The sequence below is a fragment of the Anolis carolinensis genome, chromosome 5, assembly GCF_035594765.1.
Source record: "Anolis carolinensis isolate JA03-04 chromosome 5, rAnoCar3.1.pri, whole genome shotgun sequence".
NCBI lineage: Eukaryota > Metazoa > Chordata > Lepidosauria > Squamata > Dactyloidae > Anolis > Anolis carolinensis.
The window spans coordinates 93,730,618-93,755,342 of NC_085845.1; the positions used below are offsets into that span (position 1 = coordinate 93,730,618).

General features: G+C 40.0%; 1 protein-coding gene across 4 annotated transcripts in view; it reads left to right on the forward strand.

The window, feature by feature from the left end:
* The window catches only part of sema3d (semaphorin 3D), a 374,840-nt gene that overhangs the window by 156,225 nt on the left and 193,890 nt on the right, over positions 1 to 24,725 (forward strand). Inside the window, exon 1 of one of the 4 annotated variants that reach the window (XM_062981837.1) lies at positions 4,651 to 5,107. The exons of 1 other annotated variant lie outside the window; for it this stretch is intronic. The gene's annotated coding sequence lies outside the window, so the exon portion shown is untranslated. Of the gene's footprint in view, positions 1 to 4,650; positions 5,108 to 5,172; positions 5,195 to 13,466; positions 13,581 to 24,725 lie in introns of those variants that run through there. 2 more of the 4 variants (XM_062981840.1, XM_062981838.1) reach the window with 2 other exon arrangements.

Sequence of the window (24,725 nt, forward strand, 5' to 3'; positions counted from 1 at the left end):
GTTTTGTTTTTCAAAGCTTCAAAATAAAAATAAACACAACAAATGAAGGAATGATGTAAGGGTGGGAAGGCAGGGTTATGACGATATGCAGAAGTACAATTGTGGGACCATAATTTGTCAAATTAGCATGACTAATTTGACAAAAACTAGTTTGAAGAGAGGTGTGATCTCAAAGGTGCTCAAGCTGAGATGCAGCCAATATCAATGCCAACATCCAAAGAGAGAAGTGGCCTGAGAAAAAAGCCAGAATTTTTTCTGATCCACTATTTCACAATCCTGTAATGAAGTACTGTGTTACTCATAGTGCAGCCTGTGGACTGGTGCCACTCCCTGCTGCTGGAATAAAAGAAACAAGTGTAGCCCATGGGCACAAACATGGTGATGGTCCCTGATGCCCCATCAGATAGCTGTTGCAGGTTACTTCTTACACATCATATTTTGAGAAAACTCTTGTTAGATTTTCGTTGGGTTTCCGTGCAGTCCCTTGCTTTTTGATGTCATGCCAGCCCTAGGGTTTGGAAGGGAGGACAGAGGGATTACAACAAGGAATGAATCACACGTGCGTGTATGCATCATTTCACAGTTCATTCTTTGGCTCTTTCTCACAACTGGAAATAGCCAAACAGAAGAGTTTCATGTAGCAGGGCAAGAGTTTGCAACAAATCTCTGAGGCAGGCAACAACGAAAGAAGGGAAAGGGAAGAATTTTGTGTGTGTGTGAAGATAGGATATTTTACTAAGTAGCAATGTTTCATGAAAACAAATGTGAAATAAAATGTGGGAGAAAGAGAAATGTAAGAGAAAGTGAAGCCAATACATTTCACCATGAAATCCCAAACAGTGCCGAATTTAGGACAAAGCCCTATTTTCCTCCCACTACTCAGGGGGTACTTTGTGCTTTTCCTGATGGCAGAAAGAAGTTGAAGTGGATGTACCCTTGGTTTTCTGTTGTTGTTTGTTGTTGTTGTTGTTAGCAGCAGCAGCACAGCAGCAGCAGCAGCCCGGGGACCTGGCAATGCCCACTTTATTTGAAAAAGGCATTGTTTGCTTTTGGATGTTAGGTATTCTCAGTCTGGTATAGGTGAACTACAATTCCCTGGGATGCCTGCCTGTGGTGGAGGAAACACATCAAATCTAGGATGAAATTGTCCCTGAATGAAAGCATTTCTTGAGTGGTGGGCCATAATGTTTGGGAAGGACATTGGCAGGGTTTGGGCTACATGTCCATGGTGTTCGCTATAACCTGCATGTCAATGGAGGGAGGGCCACTGGTGTCTCCTTATTGCTGTAATTGTTAGTAGAGGCGGGAAGCTGTCTATGTAAGTGGACACCTCCGCCACATACACACATACAGATTCTCACATTTATTGTGTGTCTAGATTATTATTACTACAACGACTGGATGTCCATCTGTTGGAGGTGCTTTGATTGTGCTTTTCCTGCATGGCAGAAGGGGCTTGAATAGGATGGCCCCTGGAGTCTTCCACTGAAATACTGTTAAGTTTATGTTTGTTATAACTGTTTTTCATTTTAAATAATTGTAGTTATTTTTCCCCTTTTTTGCACTACAAATGAGATCTGTGCAGTGTGTATAGAAATTTGTTCATTTTTATTAGTTCTTACAAACATTCTCTACCTATCTGCCAATGGCCCAGCCCGTCTATCAAATTTTAAAACACACTGTGTCAAAACGTTTGCCTGTGCCGTGTATGTATGTATGTATGTATGTGTATACACACACACACTATATGTGTGTGTATGTGTGTGTGTGTATGTGTGTGTGTGTGTGTGTGTGTGTGTGTGTATATATATATATAAATAATTATATAGATAAAAGGGTAATGAAATTTCGGCCTAGGACAAAACAACAAAACTACACATCCCAGAAACACTAAACTTGGCAGCACAACCCCTCATCCATGCCTCTACGTTCATACAACAAAAAGAAAAGAAAAATAAATTAGAGTGAGGGGAATAATTGTTTTTATCCAATCTCTGCCAGTTAGAAGGCTAAGCTCCACCCACTTGGTCTCCTTGCAACCCACTCAGCCCAGGGGACAGGCAGAGTTAGGCCTCACTTAGGCCTCTTCCACACTGCCAATAAAATACAGATTATCAGATTTTAACTGGATTATATGGCAGTGTAGACTCAAGGCCCTTCCACACAGCTATATAACCCATTTATAATGGACTTAATGTCAGGGGAAAATCTTTACCCTTTACCTTAACTACCACCAATTCCTCAATACTTTATTTCCCGTACCACCATACTTTGCCACAGCAACGCATGGCCGGGCACAGCTAGTATAATATAATATAATAAGGAGCCCCCGGTGGCACAGCGGATTAAACCGCTGAGCTACTGAACTTGCTGACCGAAAGGTTGGCGGTTTGAATCTGGGGAGTGGGATGACCTCCTGCTGTTAGTCCCAGCTTATGCCAACTTATCAGTTCAAAACCATTCAAATGAATAATAATCATGTTAAAACATGGATTTGGCACCCATGTAAAGAGGGTAAAAATGAACTGGGCAAAGTGCAATGAGTGAATATTATAAAACGAGGGAGTTGATTAAATACAGCCATCAATGAGAAAGCAACTTGGGAGGGGTGGACCCTGTGACTGTAAACAAACTGATAGGGCAAGATAAAGTGCAATAGATGAGGAAACAGCTGCCGATATAAGGTCTATCATGGAGATGGGGAGTTCATTCTCCAAAGGCCTGTTGGAAGAGCCAGGTTTTTAGGCTCATCCTAAATACTGCCAGGGTGGGGGCTTGCCTAATCTCCCTGGGGAGCGGGTTCTAGAGCCGGGGGGCCACCACGGAGAAGGCCCTCTCCCTCGTCCCTTTGTGACGGGGGTGAAAGCGAGAGGAGGGCCTCCCCTGACGAAGAGAATGTGCAGGTTTATAGGAGGAGCTCTAAACGGTTCCGGCCCAGCTTACTTGTCTGAACGTGTCTCCTGCTACGACCCACCTCGAAATTTAAGATCTTCATGCCAGGCCCTGCTGGCGGTCCCGCCAGCCTCACAGATGTGGCTGGCAGGGACGAGAGACAGGGCCTTTTCAGTAGTGGCTCCCTGCCTATGGAACGCTCTCCCAAATGATGTCAGGCAGGCTCCCTCCCTCCAATCTTTCCTCAGAAATGTTAAGACCTGGTTGTGGGACCAGGCCTTCGATCAATAACAGCAGCATCAATTATTACCATCCTAGAACTCAATGACAGACCAGTTATCAGACTCGAAATGCGCCAATTGTGTATTTATATGTATATTTTTTTATCAATGTTTAATGTATTTAATTTTAATTGATCAAATTGTCTGTAATGGTGGCTCAGTGTGTCCCAGGTTCAAATCCCGGGAGCGGAATGAGCGCCCGCCGTTAGCCTCAGCTCCTGCCAACCTAGCAGTTCGAAAACATGCAAATGTGAGTAGATCAATAGGTACCGCTCCAGCAGGAAGGTAACGGTGCTCCATGCAGTCATGCCGGCCACATGACCTTGGAGATGTCTATGGACAACGCCAGCTCTTTGTCCTAGAAATGGACAAAGAGCACCAACCCCCAGAGTCGGTCACGACTGGACGTAACATCAGGGGAAAACCTTTACCTTTATTTGTCTGTAATATTTTTATATTGTGTTTTATTGTAAGATGCCCTGACTCCCCTATGGGTGAGAAGGGTGGGATGTAAGTATTATAGTAAAAGGTACAGTAGAGTCTCACTTATCCAACATAAACGGGCCGGCAGAATGTTGGATAAGCAAATATGTTGGATAATAAGGAGGCATTAAGGAAAAGCCTATTAAACATCAAATTAGGTTATGATTTTACAAATTAAGCACCAAAACATCATGTTATACAACAAATTTGACAGAAAAGGTACTTCAGTACATTGTAATGTTATGTACTAATTACTGTATTTACGAATTTAGCACCAGAATATCACGATGTATTGAAAACATTGACTACAAAAATGTATTGGATAATCCAGAACGTTGGATAAGTGAGACTCTACTGTATTAGGTTTCCCTTGATGTTAAGTCCAGTCATGTCTGACTCTGGGGGTTGGTGCTCATCTCCATTTCTAAGCCGAAGAGCTGGTGTTGTCCGTAGACACCTCCAAGGTCATGTGGCTGGCATGACTGCATGGAGCGGCATTACCTTCCCGTCGGAGCGGTACCTATTGATCTACTCACATTTGCATGTTTTCGAACTGCTAGGTGGGCAGAAGCTGGAGCTAACAGCAGGCGCTCACTCTGCTCCCGGGATTTGAACCTGGGACCTTTCGGTCTGCAAGTTCAGCATCTCAGTGCTTTAACACACTTCGCTGCCGGGACTCCCCATAAGTATTGTAATGAATGAATGAATGAATAAATACAGCCATGAAGGTAGGAAGATGCCCCCACTCGAAACACAATGGGGCATTCGATTTGAAAACCCTGGCATTGAATTGTGTGTACATCTATTTTTATTTTATTTATTTTTTTGCCAAGCTGAATTGGTGGGATTTGGGTTCCATGTTTTGTTTTTACCAGACAGAGTGATGCCTCCCCAAACAATAGTAGCAGTAGGTGCCAAACTCCCTTCATTCAACAGTACAGACGCACCAGAGACCCCCATCGCCTGTGGATGAATATCATTCCTTCGAAAAAGAAAGCCAGAGGCTGGAGGGAAACCCGTCGAGGAACTCACCGCCCCTTTCCCTCCCCGGGCCCTTGAGCCTTGCCTTCTTCTTCTTCCTCCCCATCGCTTGGATTACAACCTGACGCCTCTGGCAGAGGAGAAGGAAGAGAAAGCGAGAGCCCGAGGCTGGGAAAAAGGAGCGGCTCCGGCGAGGAGGATCGGCCCGCCCCGCCTCGGTCTGGAAGCCGCCCAGGAGCCGACACACGCGGAGGAAATGGGTCGCGCGTGGGGAGGAGAGCCGGCCAGAGGGCGGCGGTGCGCCTCGTCGGGGAGGTGAGAGCCTTGGCTTCGGCGGGGGAAAAAGTTGTGCCCAAAAACTCTCCCAAGGAGACGCTGCGCCTTCCTTGCTTCCTGCCTTCCTTTCCCTCCCGGTCCAAGGAAAGAGACGCTGCTTTGGAGAAGGACCGGAGACTCAGAGGAGCTCAGAGGTAAGATCCGATGCTTGGGCTTTTTCTTCCTTTGCCTCTTTGGAGCGGAAAAACAGAGAGACCGATTCCCCAAAAGCGCCGTTGCCGGTAAGAAAGAGCCAGAATCTATCACTCTGCTTCAATATTCATAGGCTCTGACTGGTTCCAGCTTTTGCCTGATCTCAAGCAAAAAAAAGCGCTCCTAACTTAAAATGCCGATCCTTCCCAAGCCCTCCTTTCTATATATTAGATCACAGCTTTCTTTCATCCCTTCAGGAGCAAAAACATGATTCTGCATGCTCAGAATCCATGGATATGTAGGGTCGGCTCAACCCAAATCCATGGCTTGTTGAATCCTTGGGAGAGTTGGATTTTCCAGCCATAGCTGGCTGAATCCAAACATAGATATGGAGGATCAATTGTAGCCGAATCAATGCTTAGGGAACCCCAAAGCCCAGCCATCCCTGGACCCAACTTCTTCAGTATTCAACTGAATATGAACACTTCACTCTGCAAGAAGGGATCATCCTTGCCCTTAAAGGCAAGGATTTCCCCTTGTTTCCTTAGTAGCGTCTGACAGGTGGATATTGAGAAGAATTAACACTTGCATGAATCAGCAGTGGTTTTTTTTTTTTAGTTCAGTAGCAACCCAGTTCAAGAGACATTAGTCACTTATCTGTCATAGGGATGATCTCCTTTCTCTGTCCTGCCATTTCACTTTAGGTCAGCTTCGGTGTTACTGAAGCCTTGATTTGAGTATTTAATATTTAATATTTTTATTATTATTATTGTGTTGTCAAAGGCTTTCACGGCCGGAATCTCTGGGTTGCTGTGAGTTTTCCAGGCAGTATGGCTATGTTCCAGGAGCATTCTCTCCTGACATTTGGTCCACATCTATGTCAGTCATCCTTAGAAGTTGTGATTATTATTATTATTATTATTATTATTATTATTATTATTATTGGGTTGTTGAAGGCTTTCACAGCCAGAATCACTGGGTTGCTGTGAGTTTTGCAGGCTGTATGTCTATGTTCCAGGAGCATTCTCTCCTGACATTTGGCCCACATCTATGGCAGTCATCCTTAGAGGTTGTGATTATTATTATTGTTGTGTTGTCGAAGGCTTTCACGGCCAGAATCACTAGGTTGCTGTGAGTTTTCAAGGCGGTATGGCCATGTTCCATTAGCATTCTCTCCTGACATTTGGCCCACATCTATGGCAGTCATCCTTAGAGGTTGTGATTATTATTATTATTATTATTATTATTATTATTGTGTTTTTGAAGGCTTTCATGGCCGGAATCTCTGGGTTGCTGTGAGTTTTCCAGGCAGTATGGCTATGTTCCAGGAACATTCTCTCCTGACATTTGGTCCACATCTATGTCAGTCATCCTTAGAAGTTGTGATTATTATTATTATTATTATTATTATTTATACACCACTTTATCTCTCCTGCAGAAGACTCAAAGCCGTTTAACATAAAAACATTAGCATACAATTTAAAATATACTAATATTAAAACAGCATTAAACATCATTAGTATTAAAAACAATACCTTAATATGAGGGGTTTTTTTTTAGTTCAATAGCAACCCTGTTCGAAAGACATTAGTCACTTATCTGTCATAGGGATGATCTCCTTTCTCTGTCCTGTCCTTTCACTTTAGGTCAGCTTCAGTGTTCCTGAAGCCTTGATTTGAGTATTTAGTATTTATTTATTTATTTATTTATTTATTATTGTGTGGTCGAAGGCTTTCACGGCCAGAATCACTGGGTTGCTGTGAGTTTTCCAGGCAGTATGGCTATGTTCCAGGAGCATTCTCTCCTGAAATTTGGCCCACATCTATGGCAGGCATCCTTAGAGGTTGTGATTATTATTATTATTATTATTATTATTTATACACCATAACTTTATTTTTGTATCTCGCCTCCATCTCCGCAAGGGGACTCGGAGCGGCTTCCACGGGGACAAGCACGGTCAACATCATAGAATATAATCACATTAAACATACATACACAATATCATAAAACAGAATAAAATAACAATTATAAACAACGCATCAATTGTGATAGAATAAAAACAATCTCAAACCAACCATCAGTGAGCCTGTAATCAAGTCCATTTCTAGGCATGGATAGGCTGCTGGTGCAACTCACTTTTGTAAACAGGGCTAATGGATAAAGTGCATAAGTCCAATGAGTACGGGTGGGCAATGTAAGATGGGAAATAATATCTTTAGGTAGGGATAGCAGTAAAGTGCTGTTGTCCCTACCCTGTTCAGTGTTTCTTAAGCCTTGATTTGAGTGTTATTTATTATTATTATTATTATTATTATTATTATTACATTTATACCCCGCTTTATCTCTCCTGCTGGAGCCCCAAAGCCGCTTAACATGAAAACATCAGCATACAATTTAAAATATTCACACGTACAAATATTAAAACAGCATTAGGGATAATTAGTATTAAATACAAATCAGATTAAATCCATAAATCAGCAGGGTTTTTTTGTTGAATAGTATCCCTGTTCAAGAGACATGAGTCACTTATCTGCCTCAATATAGGAATGGTTTCCTTTTTCCTGTCCTATCCTTTTCACTGGGCTTTGGTATACCCTAAGTCTTGATTAGGGTTTATTATTATTATTATTATTATTATTATTATTATTATTATTATTATTATTATTATTATATTGTATGACACAGCAAACAAGATAGATATGCTGGATTTCCTATCACAAAATCGCAAGTCGAACACTTCCCAAGTGTCTAGGACTGTGTGATGTATTTTCAGATGATGCATGCAGATCCCAGTAGGGTGGCCTTTTGCAGTTGGCAGATTGTGATCAATGTCTATTGTTTCCAAATGCCGGCTGAGATCTTTTGTCACTGCACCAAGTGTGCCAGTCACCACAGGGACCACCTGTATTGGTTTCTGCCAGAGTCTTTGAAGTTCAATCTTGAGATCCTGATAGCGGCTGAGTTTTTCCTGTTGTTTTTCATCTATTATTATTATTATTATTATTATTATTATTATTATTATTATTATTATTATTATTTGTATTATATTTATTTGTACACCACTTTATCTCTCCTGCAGGATACTCAAAGCTGCTTAGCATAAAAGCATCAGCATACAATTTAAAATATACAAATATGCAAATATTAAAACAGCATTAAAGATCATTAGTATTAAAAACAATTCATGTTAAATCCCTAAAAACATACAGTTGTGGGGTTTGTTTCCAAAAGGTACCAAACTCACCTGAACAACTTTTACAGAAATCCATAGCATTCTTTTGCTATGAAATGCAATTTTCTAAACTCTGTAACAAAGTGGTTTGATACATTTTGATGGTTTTGATAACACTATGTAACATGATTACCGTTCCTGGGTTATAAACATTGCTTTGTAATTGGTTCTGTCATAAAAACATGGGGAAAGTATATTAAATTGCAAAAACTTTGTTTTTGTGGGACATCCTGCAGCACATTATACTATAGTTTATCAATAAATATCTCACCCAGTCTCAACCAATTCGACATGGTTTGTGGCAGCCACAAAAACCAGAGTTCTGGAGTGTAACAACTACTTTCAAAGTAAGTACTGCACAATTAAACAGGATTAACACTTTCAAACCAGGAACAGAACCTTTTCAAATTTTGTTACATAGTGTAATGTTCTACTCGCAGCCAACCTACATATAACTTATTTTTCAATTTGGGGGTATTTGGTAACTTTTGGAAACAATCCCCACAATTGATCCTCCATATCTATGGGTTTGGGTTCATCCATCTGTGGTCTGAGAATTCAACTGTCCAAGGATTCAACAATCAATGGTTTTGGGTGCAGCTGAACCTCACTATCAGTGGATTCTGTATCCACTGATTCAACCAGCCATCTAAGGATATAATCATCCATGGCTTTCAATACAGTCACCCCCCACCCCAGATCCATGGATTTCATATCCACAGATTCCACTATTCATGGTGTTAAATCCCCCCCCCCCCCCACACACACATAACAACAGCAACACAATCAAAAAAAGGGATATCATTTTACAATTATATATAACAGGACTTAAATATCCACAGGTTTTGGAATCCACAGAAGTCCTGGAATTAAATAAGTGGATTATATAAGTGGATTATATAAGTGTACATTATATAAGTGTCTATGTGGAAATATAGAAACTTAGTTGGAAGAAAAGAGAATTGGCATTTGTGGAGTTTCATTTGGAAGTAATTCTTACTGTCTAAGTAGCAGAGTGATCAAACATATTAAAGAGCCTCAGGCTAGAACCTTAAAAACACCTTTGTTAGAACAGTGTTAAGTCTCCTTTAGTTGAACATGGTGGAAAGTACGTATATCTAAGGAAATATTCTTAGTATTTAGGCCAGAAATTTGGAGGTGCTAAGAGTTATAGAGCAATGCTCATGCAAGACCGAGTGTGAAATGTAATGGCTCCATCAACAGTATTGTGAAGTGCCCGATTGACAGTGTAATTGGATATTCTAATGTGACAATATGGTACAGCCCTGTGTTTAATTTTTTTTATTGCCAGAAATCTGTTAACAACTTTTGACAGACTGCATGTAATATGGCTTTGCTTAGTGTCCTGTCACTTGTGGATTTTGTCCAACTTTGGGCATTTGAGGAACTGTTCAGAAACTTTCCTTTGTTCCATTTCTTGTGGAGCACAGATGCCTTGCGATTTTTGCCTTCTCAGAATACTGAGAGCCAACTCGCCCATTTTCATCAGTAGAGGCACTCTCCAGCTCATTTCTAATGCTAACTTCTGGCTCAAGTATACAATTAGATTCAATGATGCAGTTAAGGATGCAGGGATAGTAGAGTGTGGGTAAAATCTTTGACTAGGAAAGTACCTGATTCCTATAGAACTGATTTTGGAAATACAGTAGAGTCTCACTTATCCAAGCTAAACGGGCCGGCAGAAGCTTGGATAAGTTAATATCTTGGATAATGAGGGATTAAGGAAAAGCCTATTAAACATCAAATTAAGTTATGATTTTACAAATTAAGCTCCAAAACATCATGTTATACAACAAATTTGACAGAAAAAGTAGTTCAATACGCAGTAATGCTATGTTGTAATTACTGTATATACAAATTTAGCACCAAAATATCACGATATATTGAAAACATTGACTACAAAAATGGCTTGGATAATCCAGAGGCTTGGATAAGCGAGGCTTGGATAAGTGAGACTCTACTGTACTACTATTCTTTTTAGGCTACAGCACCCAGAGCTTCCCAAACATTGATCATACAGTCCAGAAGACTGGGGAAAATATAGTCTTAAAATGTCACTTTTCCAGCTTCTACATTTTAAGAAGCTCACAGTTTAGATTGTTTCTTTAATATGTGAGATTATTGAAGTCTTCATCCTTGATCACCTCTTTCTTTTGAAGAGCAGGAACAAATAATTTCATGTCTGACAGAATCATGAGATCAATGGCCTCAGTAAAAAAAGGAGGCTTAAAACCCCAGGAGCAATTTCTCATGATTTATATTCTGACTTCGTAAATGGGACTGCCAGGTTTCTCTGTGATATTGTTCCTCCCCACAAGTCTTTGCTATAGTATGAGCAATTGGAAATTCACTAAAAAGCATTTGATGACTGATGTCCGAAATATTGAATGTATAGTATAGCTATTTGTGTAGAAAGGAGGATTTGAATCCCAGCAAAAAGAGGCTGTGGAAAGAGTAAAAAATGCCAAACAATTTCTCACTTTAGAACTCAGTTTGTACTGACAGAATGCCTTGGCTCACTATTTCATAGTTTCCTTTCTCTCATGTTCTTTCCGTAAATATGACAGGCATTTAGCCAGGAAACCTTTTTGATGGGCCTCCTTACCTAAAAGGAATCAGAAAGTTCAAAATGTGGACAGTTTACTTGTCTGAAGTACACCTTCCAGAATAGCCATTGGGAATTTTGGGAGTTGTCATCCAAAATGTGTTTGCCCAGATTAGTTCAAAAGATATACCTGGCAGGAGCATTTTTCCATTTTCATCTCTACTTTCTATGATCATAGGAAGGTGCTATCTATGTAAAGACAGAAACATACAGGACTGGCCCAAACTCTTCTCCATCCCTCTTAATCATAGGGTAATTCCCATTCATTTAAAAGGATTTAGAAGCAACTTTTCACTCCTTTCTTACACCTTGGATAAACCCATGGGACTCACAGGTCCATTCCTTGGCAATGGAAATGATTATCCATGTAAGTTTGGAATGCCTTTGAGATGCTCTATGATTTAAACTATTTCTTTTATGTTTGTCTACTATCCCCAATTTTTTACTCTGAACATTTTTTTTAAAATTTGGACTGATAGTCCAAAGATTTTTTCACCTGAAAGCTTTTTAAAGAATATGTTGCTTAAATATGTCCCTACACCAGCAGAGGCGGTCCAACCATAAGGCGAAATAGGCATTTGCCTGTGGCGCCATCGTCCCGGGGGCACCATCGTCCTGGGAGGAGGGCACCACTCTCCACCTCCTTCTCTTTCGGGCCTTCTGGCCAGCGCAGACCCACCTTCGCACCACGCAAGCCCACCTTTGGGGCCTTCAGAGATTGTGAGGTCTGTAGGAACTTGGAAGCTAGGTATGTGGGGTTTATATATCTGTAGAAGGTCCAGGGTGGGAGAAAGAACTTTTCTTTGAAGCAGGTGTGAATGTTGTAATTAATCACCTTGATTAGCATTTAATGGCCCTGTGGCTTCAAGGCCTGGCTTCTTCTTGCCTGGGAGAATCTTTTTTTGGGAGGAGTTAGCTGTCCCTGATTGTTTACTGTCTGGATTTCTTCTGTTTTCAGAGTGTTGTTCTTTATTTATTGTCCTGATTTTAGAGGTTATCTGGGTTATCTAAGTCCACACTGCCCTATATCCCTGTTCAATGTTTAGTGGTAAATTTGCAAATATAGTAATTCCATTACCATGTATTGAACTGCTTTTTCTATTGATTTGTTGTAAAACATGTTTTGGTGCTTAATTTTTAAAATCATAATGTAATTTGATGTTTTATAGGCTTTTCCTTTATACTTCCTTATTATCCAATATTTTCGCTTATCCAATGCTTTTATTTTTCAGTGATTGGTTTGGGGGGGCGCCAAAATTCTGTTCGCCTACACTTGAAAAATACCTAGGGCCGGCTCTGTACACCAATGATGATCAATGAGCAGTCAGCCAGCAGTCTACAGTGAACATATCTATATATATAAAAGGTTAATGAAATTACGGCCTAGGACAAAACAACAAAATTACACATCCCAGAAACACTAAACTTGGCAGCACAACCCCTCATCTATGCCTCTACGTTCATACAACAAAAAGAAAAGAAAAATAAAGTCCTAATTAGAGGGAGAGAAATAATTGCTTTCATCCAATTGCTTCCAGTTAGAAGGCTAAGCTCCGCCCACTTGGTCTCCTAGCAACCCACTCACCCCAGGGGACAGGCAGAGTTAGGCCTCACTTGGGCCTCTTCCACACTACCTATAAAATACAGATTATCTGATTTCCCATACCACCATACTTCGCCACAGCAACGCGTGGCCGGGCACAGCTAGTAAATAATATAAGAATATGGAACAGGGGCAGTGGTGGCACAGCGGGTTAAACTGCTAAGTTGCAGAACTTGATGACTGGAAGGTCAGGATGGGGTGAGCTCCCGTTGTTAGGCCCACATCTGCCAACCTATCTGTTCAAAAACATGCAAATGTGAGTAGATCAATAGGTGCTGCTTCAGCAGGAAGATAACAGCGCTCCATGCAGTCATGCTGCCCACATGACCTAGGAGACATAAATGGACAATGCCGACTCTTTGCCTTAGAAATGGAGATGAGCACCAACCCCCAGAGTCATATTCTACTAGACTTAATGTCAAGGGAAAAATCTTTACTATGGAACAAATATAATACCAAGTTTGGTATATGGTGCGATGTGTGTTTGTGTGTGAGTGTGTGTGTGTGTGTGGGGGGGGGGCATCATAGCAGTGGGAAAGAATTGCTTTTAAACAAAGCTATAGCCTGGAAAGCCAGCAAGGTGTAGTGGCTTGTGCAATGGATTATTACAATGTAGAGCAGGGTTCAATTTGCTTTTCGGTCATGGAAACCCAGTGGGTGACCTTTGGTGATTTACACATTCTCAGCCTGAGAAAAACCCATGATAAATTTGTTTTAAGATTGCTATAGTATAAGTCTGAACAACAAGAAGGTACACAGCAACAACAAATATAGCCTGAAGCCATGTGAGCTGGTGAATGCTCTTTTTCTAATCTGGAGCTGATTTGAATCTCAGGTGTGGTCCATTTTCCCTAAAAGACTACTGATTGTTTCTTATGAGATGGTAGCTTAATAGTGCCTAAAGGTATTACCAGATGGCTTTGTTGCTCAGTTGCAATCTGTATTCCTCATCGAGATCCTTCAAAGTGGGTAAAAAAGTAGTTTTGTGGTACATTGCCAGCCGAACCCAGAAAGGTAATGGAAATAGCAATCAACATTGTGAATGCAAGACCAACAAATTACAGAGAGGAGGGACTTTGAAATGAGTTATGGAATAGATTATGCATTTTTCAAAAACCTACTTCCTAAGTTTATTATCAATCTGCAGATTTGACCAGGCTGCTAAATCCCCAATGTATAATTAATATTATTGATTAAAGAATAAATCAAGTAAAGCAGCTTGTATTATTCCTCTCTGTTTTTGTTTAACATTTTCAGTTTTGTGATGGAAAATTCTTATAAATGTTTCATTGGTTAATACTTCAGAAATGTTTATGTGTTCAGGATTCTTTAATCACAGCAATGTTAATGGGTTTTTTTCATGCAAAGAGGGTATCAGAGTGAGTAAGAATTCTGTATAGATCTGAAACTCACATACCACTGGGTAAACCTAAAGTAGTTCTAATAAATACCTCCTATGATGTTTTAGTATATGTCTGAAATATCCCACCCTTTAGTTTTTTCTGTTTTATTTTATGAATATCCATATTGTTTTGTATTTAAAGAGCAGTTAGTGCTTTAGGCTTCTTCCGTGAATTATATGCTGTGAAATAAATGCTCAACTGGGATTTAAAATAGTAATAGTAGTTTAAGTGCCTGAAAATAATTGTTTTCCATGGAAGCGGGTGCTCAGTAAAGCAAAGCTATATATGTTTACTGAGAAGTAAAAATGTTTGAGTTCAATATAATATATAGTCAGCTGTCTGTACCCACATTCTTTATCCACATATTCAACCATCCACGGCTTGATGGTTTGTTATTTAAAAAAATGATATGAAGAGCTTTTTGACAGTGGAATATGCTGTTTCAGAGTGTAGTGGAGTCTTCTTTGTAGGATTCTAGGCAGAGGCTGGATGGTCATCTGAGGAGAGTGCTTTGATTTTCTCTTCCTGCATGGCAGGGGGTTAAGATGGATAGTCCTTGGCCCCTTCTATACTGCCATATAAAAATAATAACTTTATTCTTATACCCCGCCACCATCTCCCAAATGGGGCTCGAGGCGGCTTACATATGGGACAAAATGCCTGTAGACACAAATACAAACAATCAATCAAAGCAAAAACAAGGTTAGAATAAGAACATCATTTAAAAATAACAAAACACTTAAAAACACAAATGCAATAAAACATAAGAATATAAAATGTCTGTGTAACAATACTCAGCAAAACCAGTTGCTGTAGTATAATGGGTGTGATGGGGATATACAGAACCGGCCCTAGGTAATTTTTAGTAGTAGGCAAACAGAATTTTGCCCCCCCCCCCGAATTTTGGTGCTCCCCCCACAAACCAATCGCTGAAAAATAAACCCCACTTGCCTTGCTGCAGAATTCGGCAGCGGTGGTGCACGCTGGCACACAGGGTGGGCGGGTAGGCTCACACCAGCGTGGGCCTGCCTTCCGGGCATCAGGCGCGCTCTCCAGCTGGTTGAAGGCCCAACAGCCACCCGTCCGTGTGGGTGATTGAATCCCTGTGTATGTGCACAGGACTATCGGCCATTTGGGGCGATGGTCCTGTGTGCACGTCCAGGGCTTCCATTCACCCACGTGGATGGGTGGTTGGTGTGCCTTCTGTGTCCGCATGGGCGAATGGAAGCCATGTGCATGCACCCAGAACCATCGGCCTTTGGGCCTTCCTTCGGCCTGGCCTGGCCAACGGACACCGTGGCAACGGCGGCAGCACTGTGTGCACGCGGGGGTGCCTCAACTGTACCCCTGGTAGTTTTGCACCATAGGCGCCTAATTGGCTTTGCCAGTGGACCGCCTCTGGGGATATACAAGGGCCGGGCATGGGGTAGTGCAAGCATCATAGATAGGGCTGGGTACCGGATAAAGTGAAAAAGTAGCATATTCTGTGGAACCTAGGGACTTGAGCATTTGTGACGTTGTCAAAAGCAAGCTGAAACAACCAAGTTTTCAGGTCCCTACGAAAGGTTATCAAAGCACATAATCCACATTATCTGCTTTGAACTAGATTATATGAGTCTACACTGCCATATACAGTAGAGTCTTACTTATCCAACATAAATGGGCCGGCAGAACGTTGGATAAGTGAATATGTTGGATAATAAGGAGGGATTAAGGAAAAGCCTATTAAACATCAAATTATGTTATGATTTTACAACTTAAGCACCAAAACATCATATTATACAACAAATTTGACAGAAAAAAGTAGTTCAATGTGCAGTAATGCTATGTAGTAAATACAGTATTTACGAATTTAGCACCAAAATATCACAACATTGACTACAGAAACATTGACTACTAAAAGGCCGACTGCATTGGATAATCCAGAATGTTGGATAAGCGGATGTTGGATAAGTGAGACTCTACTGTAATCCAGTTCAAAGTAGATAATCTGAGTAATTTTATATGGCAGTATAGAAGGGGCTGTTGTGATCTCTTCCAACTCTATGATTCTATATCTTGATTTTGCCGTTTTATTTAAGAGACACCATTTTATTAAGTCATTGTATATAATGATACTTGAATATCCACAGATTTGGTATCAATGGAGAATCCAGGAACATGGAGGAACATGAGGTGAGGTGTGTTTTGAGGGCTGTGAATTCTAGAAAGGCTGCTGGACTTGATGACATTTCTGGTCGGGTGCTCAAAGAGTCTGCTGACCAATTGGCTGTTTTGTTTTTTTAAAAAATGTGATTTGGTTTTTCACATCAATCAGACCAAGGATCTTATAGTAGATTACAGAAGGGATAGATAAAAAAAAATCAGCCTTTGACTTTGTATGAAGATCAAGAGAAGGGGGTGGCCAGCTTTAGGTTCCTAGGTGTTACTGTTAAGGAAAACCAGACCTGGGACATCCATACTGCGACATTGATTAAGAGGATACAGCAGAAATTGTATTATCTGAGACTTTTAAGGAACGAACAATTTAATGAAAAACTGCTGGTAACTTTCTACCACTGTGCTATAGAGTATCCTAACCGACTGCATCTGTGCATGGTTTGGTAACTGCAAAGTGGCAGATAGGAAAGCACTCCAGACAGTTACCACTACTGTCCAGAGAATTATTGGTTGTCTTCTCCCCTCTTTGGAAGAACTTTATAATTCCCTCTGCTTTAAGAAAGCTCAGGATATCATTAAGGATCCATCTCACTCTGGATAGTCTTTTTTAAAAAATATTACCATCTGATAGATGGTATAGGATGATACAAACAAGGACAAATAGGCTGAGAGATAGCTTTTATCCTAGAGCTGTATATTGAACTATGATTTCACATTGATGTGGCATTAGGGGTTGTACAATGAGTGATTAGAATGTGGAAGGATGGATGTTTTGTTTTGCAATTCTACATATATAATGTGACTAGCTGTGCCTGGCCACACGTTGCTGTGGCGAAGTATGGTGGTATAGGAAATAAAGTATTGAGAAATTGGTGGTGTGGAGTCAAGATAATGCAGTTCAAAGCGAATATAAAATTATAAATGGGTTATATAGCTGTGTGGAAGGGCCTTGAGTCTACACTGCCATATAATCCAGTTAAAATCAGATAATCTGTATTTTATAGGCAGTGTGGAAGAGGCCTAAGTGAGGCCTAACTCTACCTGTCCCCTGGGCTGAGTGGGTTGCTAGGAGACCAAGTGGGTGGAGCTTAGCCTTCTAACTGGCAGTAATTGGATAAAAACAATTATTCCTCTCCCTCTAATTAGGACTTTATTTTTCTTTTCTTTATGTTGTATGAACGTAGAGGCATGGATGAGGGGTTCTGCTGCCAAATTTAGTGTTTCTGGGATGTGTAGTTTTGTTGTTTTGTCCTAGGCTGAAATTTCATTATCCTTTTATATATATAGATTGGGGGTGGCATTTAATTTCATTGTATGGTGGACAATTACACTAAAGTTATTCTATTCTAAACCTCAGTAGATATCAAGAGTACACTGCACTTAGAAGAAATTTTGTATAGAATCATTGCCAACAAAAGAATATTTACCATTCAGCCCTCTACATACCCCTCGGAAGTACTGTTTTCACTGGATTCCACTCTTAAATAACTTTGTATCAGGGTATACCCTAAAACATGACCACTGCATTCACTTCATTAGAATTAGGTTCCTCTGGAGAAAGTGCAAAAAAATATGCTTCGGTATCCAACTGCATTTTTTCCATCTGCATCTTGATCCATTTTCACTGATTTTGTATATGCCTTTAGGAAAAGACTGATTCAATTGATACCTATTCCTCAACAAAAAAAAGAAAATACATCCTGAAGGATTTTCTAGGCAGGAAGAATGCAGGAAGGGGATCATCATTGTTTACCTTCCAGTTCTTTATTATGAGATGTGTGTCCATTAGAATTATCTCACCTGGAAAGTCCCTGCCTGGGGACACTGCCACTCAGACAAACAAAAGACTGTTTCAAAGTAATGCACCTCTTTAGATCTACCAGGTACAATGCCAGTTGGTCCCATTGTCTTGTGGTCTGATCTTCCGCCAAGCAGACAAAATGCAGAAGCAGTAGGTGTTGCTAAGTAGAAACATATAAACACTGCAAATGTGTTGCTCATTTGCTTCCTTTGTTTTCATGGCATTGCTTGGGCTGTGGATGAGCCACATAAAAGAAACAAGAAAAGAAACCAGAATTTGAATAGAAATGCCCACAAGGCATTGAAAACAAAATAACAAGTGACTCCATTTAGCCAGAAAGGAACATTGCCAGTTTCAACTTTTAAAATAGTGCGCCATCTCAGATAAACCTAAAAGTGGTGTACACATGACTTCCTTGTCTGGATTTCTCATATTGTTTAAATTTAACAGTGGCAGTGCTTATAACAGTTCTGAACAATACTATTTCTGCTCTTCCCTTCGTTCCTTGATCATTTTCTATCTTTTGTCATATTCAATGATTTCCAGCCCCGTAATGTCCTAGAAATCCCCAACCAGGTGGTTTATTTATTTATTTATTTATTTATTTATTTGTTTACATCATTTTTACCCTGCCTTTCTCACCCGAGGGAACTCAAGGCAGCTTACAATAATAGGCAAAAATTCAATGCCTGACACAATACATTCACCAACAGTTCTGATAAATAAATAACATAGTAAAATACATAATGCAAAAGTTAAAAACCTATCCAAGTTAAAATCCATTCATCTAAAATCCTCATATGTACATTTTAGTCCAGACCATGTGATGTAGATGTTCTCATTCATTGAACACTTGCGTACACAGCCATGTCTTTAAGGCTTTCCTGAAGCCCAGGAGCGTTGGAATCTGCCGAATGTTACTGGGGAGGGTGTTCCACAGCCAAGGAGCCACTACCGAGAAGGCCCTGTCCCTCGTTCCCACCAATCGTGCCTGTGAGGATTTACACTTGCCATCTACCCCACTCAAGATGATGTCATTGGTAGCCCAAACAGTCTAAAGGATATAAAGTCTGGGGTAGATTGAATTCCATAAACTCTTTAGCAAAAGAATAACACACCCTTCCATTTTTTAGGTTGTTCAGTAGCTATAGTTGGGGGGAGAAAATATGTCGATGGTCTTCTCTTCATTGATTTAATTTCTATCTTTCAGTGTGCATGGAGTTTAGCTGTTCTCACTTGTCTTTTGGCACAATTTGTGGCAATTTAAATGTAGCAAAACAGGCCTCTGAGCATGTGTTGTAATATAAAATATTAGGGATGTGCACAATTTCATTTTTGTGTACCAGATTCGGTTGCCAAATGCCTGAAAACAAGCCTGGTGCAGGACAGCCAAATCCTTAGCCAGTACAGATCACAAAAGGGATCTTTTTGGTAATGGGGACTAATAAAGGTGACCAATGAGTCTGAGCGGCACTCTACCTGCGGTGGCACTAATCAGGAAAGCTCCTCCATTGCTTTCTTCCCCAGCAGGCTCCTTCATCCCTTCCCAAAGGCTCTCCCCCCTTCCCCGTGTGCCTGCTTGAGGCAAATGGGATCTCACTTTCCCAGAAACACTTTGTGTGGCACAAGTATTGAAGGAGCCTTGTGCTCCCTCCTGGGGCATAATGGGAGTTGAGGTTTTTCTTTGTGTGTGTTTCTCACTTTCTTTCTCAGCCAGTCAGAGGCCTGGTTGACTGTGCCCATCCATTCTCCTCTCCTCTTGTGGCATATGCTTGGGACATCAATTCCTAGAACCCCCTCTTGTGTTTTTTTTTAAAGTTATGATAAAATTAAAAAAAATCCCCCAAAATTAGTGGATTTGTGAAATGTTCCAAAATTAGGCAGGCTTGCAGTAGAAGATGTAGCCTATAAGTGAGGTGAGCTTCAAGCTGATAGGCCTAAAAAGGATGGAGAAATGAGCCTCTAAAATGTCCCCATTGGCACCAATGGACCGAATCTTTTAAACATGAAAACAGAAACCCCTCCTGAATTTGGGAAGTTCTCTAAAAATGGAACAGAGGGCAGCCAAAAACTGGATAGCAAAAACGGCATGGGTTTTTGCCAAATTGCACACCCCTAGAAGATATTCCTTTACTTTGGGAAGACAGTATATATATATATATATATATATATATATATATATATATATAAAATAAATATAGATATACGACGCCCCATGTAGTCATGCCAGCCACATGACCTTGGAGATGTCTATGGACAACGCCGGCTCTTCGGTTTAGAAATGGAGATGAGCACCAACCCCCAGAGTCGGTCACGACTGGACTTAACATCAGGGGAAACCTTTACCTTACCTATATAAAAAAGACAGTCTCCATCTTGTCTCCTTGCTCCAGCTGAAGGCCCCTCCCACCATCTCCAACGGACGCTCTGATGCCAGAGCGGAGAGGGAGCCAGCAAAGACAGTCTCCATCTTGTCTCCTTGCTCCAGCTGAAGGCCCCTCCTACCAGTAACATGCTTTATGTGTGTGTGTGTGTGTGTTTGTGTATACACATGCACACACACGCACACGCACACACATGAATATATATAATATTAATATTAATAATAATATTATGTTGTAATACAATGTAATAATAATTATAATTCACTATTATAATTGTATATTTATATTACATGCAATATTACTAATAATATTGCAATATAGTTGTATAATATAATATATTGTATGTATATATACTTGTAAACTGCCCTGAGTTCCCTTCGGGGTGAGAAGGGCGGTATATAAATGTCGCAAATAAATAAATAAATGAATATATCTATATATATATGATATCTATATTGAAAATTAATTCATTCCTGCTTGCGGGTTAGCTAGACAACTTCAACTTCACTGTACATTTCACAGTAGGTCAAATCTATTGTTAATCTTGAGATGTGTCAGCAAACTGTTTCTCACCTACCCACCTCTTGGCTTCTATCTATATTTCTTTGATCTTTTGTATGAAGAGGGATTCTCATATTCTCTCCTAGTCAATTTTGTTTTTGCTGTAATTTGAGCAACTGTATTCAGCACGGTTGCATTTGATGTTGGAAAGATAGGTATGTCAAGCATCTTGGCAGAGACAGCACCCAGAGACTTCAAGCTATCCTATTATGTTCCAGATTGTTTGTACCTAGCATAAAGGCAGATGTGGTTGAATAACAGGTGTCCCAAAGTTTGGAAATCCCTCATTATTTGGGAAGTTTGGAGGATTTAGCCTAACAAAGCTCAAGTTTCTTTCATGCTTGACTTGTTGTCTTTAATCTGGATGTCTGGATCAATTTTGAAATAAAGACAAATGCCATTTTAATTTAGTCTTTGTTTTAGTTGCTACAGCTTGATGGGTAATCTGATGCAAAATTAGTCATGCATTCAAATTAAGGAATGGAATAATCCTGAGTCTGTAAATGATGGGCTTGCAAATGAGATATTATCCATTCAGTGGCTGGGAGTTTGTTTTTTGGAAAAAAAAGTTATTTTCCCTCCGGACAGTCTATGATTTTTGTGGCAAAGTGGAACAAGCACTTTATCCTTTCTTTTCCTAATTGCTGATATCGTATTATGTGAATTGGTATGTCCTAACTCAAACTTCACATCACTCACACTTGATATTGCTATATAGACAGCAAATCTATCTAACTATATAAAGTTAAGGATTAGGTTTATGTTAAGGTTGAAAAACCACATCTTCATGTTTCATATGTATAGTTTTTCAGTTGTCATTCTGAGCTTTCAGACCTATATTCTTCTCCCTGGAATTTGATATAGTACAGGCCAAGAAAGTGTAATGTTCAAATTTGATCAGAACATTTATAGTTGAAAATCCATTTGAAACACATAAATCTGCATACTTTGCAGATTTTGCCTCTTAGCCAAGAGCCATTTAAAGTATTTGGTAATAGTTCTTCCTTGTCTTTTCTTCTTTCATCATAATGGCAAGCTCTTTTGGGTTGTCACACATATCATCTTCAAAAAATCCCCATCACCATCAATTAATTGGTTGAGAAAAGCCTGTTCATTGCCTCTAGCAAGGGTAGAAAACCTCTTTTAACCCAAGAATCACATTCACTTGTGGAGACATTCTTGAGAGAGACATTCCAGTCGTGAATAAAAGGGAACAAAAGTACCAACATGCTTTAGCTGAAATATCTTTCTGACATTTGATATTCTAGAGTGAGGGACATCTCATATGAAAGCTGGGAAAGTCTTAAATGATGGTGTCATAAAAGAGGGGGCTTGCGGTCTGTGGGAACACCAGAAAAATAAATTGCGATTTGGCTCCAGAGTGGGAGATTTCCTCCCCTTATCCTATAGAGTTCTTCTCTATTCAAAGACATCCTTGATGACACATAATCAGTCAATAGTTCAATATTTGTTAAGCAACAAACCAATGAGGTGGACAGAAATACTTCTGAATTTTGTGAACATTTAACTATATATATATATATATATATATATATATATATATATATATATATAAAGAGTGATGGCATCACGGCGACCCACAAAACAACAAAACTACAGGCCCCCCAACCTCGAAATTTGACAACACAACCCATCATCCACGCCTCTAGGTTGATACAACAAAAAGAAAAGAAAAATAAAGTCCTAATTAGAGGGAGATCAATAATTGTTTTTATCCAATTGCTGCCAGTTTAGAGGGCTAATCTCTGCCCACTTGGTCTTCTAGCAACCAACTCAGCCAAGGGACAGCCAGGGTTCAGTTAGGGGACAGGCACAGTTAGGCCTCACTTAGGCCTCTTCCACAGATTATCAGATTTTAACTGGATTATATGGCAGTGTAGACTCAAGGCCCTTCCACACAGCTATATAACCCATTTAGAATCTTATATTATCTGCTTTGAACTGGATTATCTTGACTCCACACTGCCATATAATCCACTTCAGTGTGCATACTAAACATAAAGACAACCATACAACAGACATTCGATACCACCACTACCTCAACAATTTCTCACCAACACCACCAGACAACGCCACAGCAACGCGTGGCTGGGCACAGCTAGTATATATATATTGTATACCACTAAATTACTAGTGTATTGTAGTGGTTTGAACATTGGGCTATGACTTTGAAGGCCAGGGTTTGAATTCTCATGCAACCATGAGAACCTATTTGGCAAGTCACACATTTTAACATAAGAGTGCAATAAAGACAAGTCCTCTCTGAGAAAAATATTGCAAAGAAAATCATGTGATAGGTCCAATTTGAGGTCATCATAAGTCAGAAATCACCTCAAAGCACACAACAAAAAGCTACCTTAAATTTTAAACAGGGAAAACAATGGGTCAAAAATATACCAATCGATGGGTACTGTATCCTAGAAGGGATTCAGGACTCCCCTGTTGGGCATATTGCATGCATGTTTTCTAGGGTATGTTTTCACTCAGAGATTCTTAGGCCATCTACATTGCCATATAATGTAGTGTGGGAACTGCATTGGCCTGGTGCATCCATGTAACACACACAGGCTAATGAGATCGAACCTAGGGAAAGCCACTTAAAACAACTGGACCCTGTTTTTTTTAAAAAAAATAAATACAGGAAATTGTATAGAAGGGATATGTTTTAATAAACAATTGTATAGAATAGGATGAGCACTCACATATTTTAGCATCCACAGGATATGTGTGTGTGTCTTAGAATCAAACCCCAGCAGATACCAAGGTCCCTTGTTATACTTCCCTCAGCCATTACACATGTCTCTCCCTTTTTTGTCCAAAGGTTTATATTCTGATGAGGCATGACACAAAAAGAAAAGATGATAGGGAAGAAGAGAAATAAGACAAGTAGTCTTTCAGCAAAGTTGATAGACCTTGCTTCCAAATTGTTACTCTTCTGCTGTTGTCTGTTTGAAAGGTTCACTTTGTATCAGTGATATGGAACTATAGTAGAGTCTCACTTATCCAAGCTAAACGGGCTGGCAGAACCTTGGATAAGCGAATATCTTGGATAATAAGGAGAGATTAAGGAAAAGCCTATTAAACATCAAATTAGGTTATGATTTTACAAATTAAGCACCAAAACATCATGTTATACAACACATTTGACAGAAAAAGTAGTTCAATACTCAGCAATGTTATGTTGTAATTACTAGGGTTGTCTGATCGATGGAAAAATTGTTTCAATTCTCGTTTCTAAAGTAATTTCTACAAGGCTCTTCCTTGTAGAAATTATTTCTAAATGTTTCACCCAAAATTTTTGGATATTTACGAAATTTCGTAATGTTTCTAAAATGTTTCTAAAATGGCGGACGCGCATGCGCAATCGCCAAAAAACAGGAAACCGGGGGGGGACTTTTCTGGGGGTCTCCCGCCCTCATTTCTTGAGCTATTCTCATCAAATTTGGTACAGCGGGAAAACACATTCCACACTCTTTGCTCAACAAATTGCAGAATGTTTCCTGTTTCCTATGATTTTTGGTGAATTTTTATAACTTTTTATAATATACTATTTTTTATGTTTTAAGAAACCTGTTCCTGTTTTGAAAGTCTTACTTCCTGTTCAATTGGGTTCTTCACTGTGAAAGTCCCTCTTTTCTATTTGTGTATATTTGTTGCTGTGGCCGGAAATTAGCGAAAATGGTGGTCATTTGCAGAAACTGGAAACCCCCCGCTCCTATCTAAAAATAAGGTGGTGATATTTCAGCTTCCTAAGACATGGGAGCTCATGTCCCACTCCCTTGTGACCTGAGCCCCACACCACACACCCTGCCCCTATCTAATAAAAAGC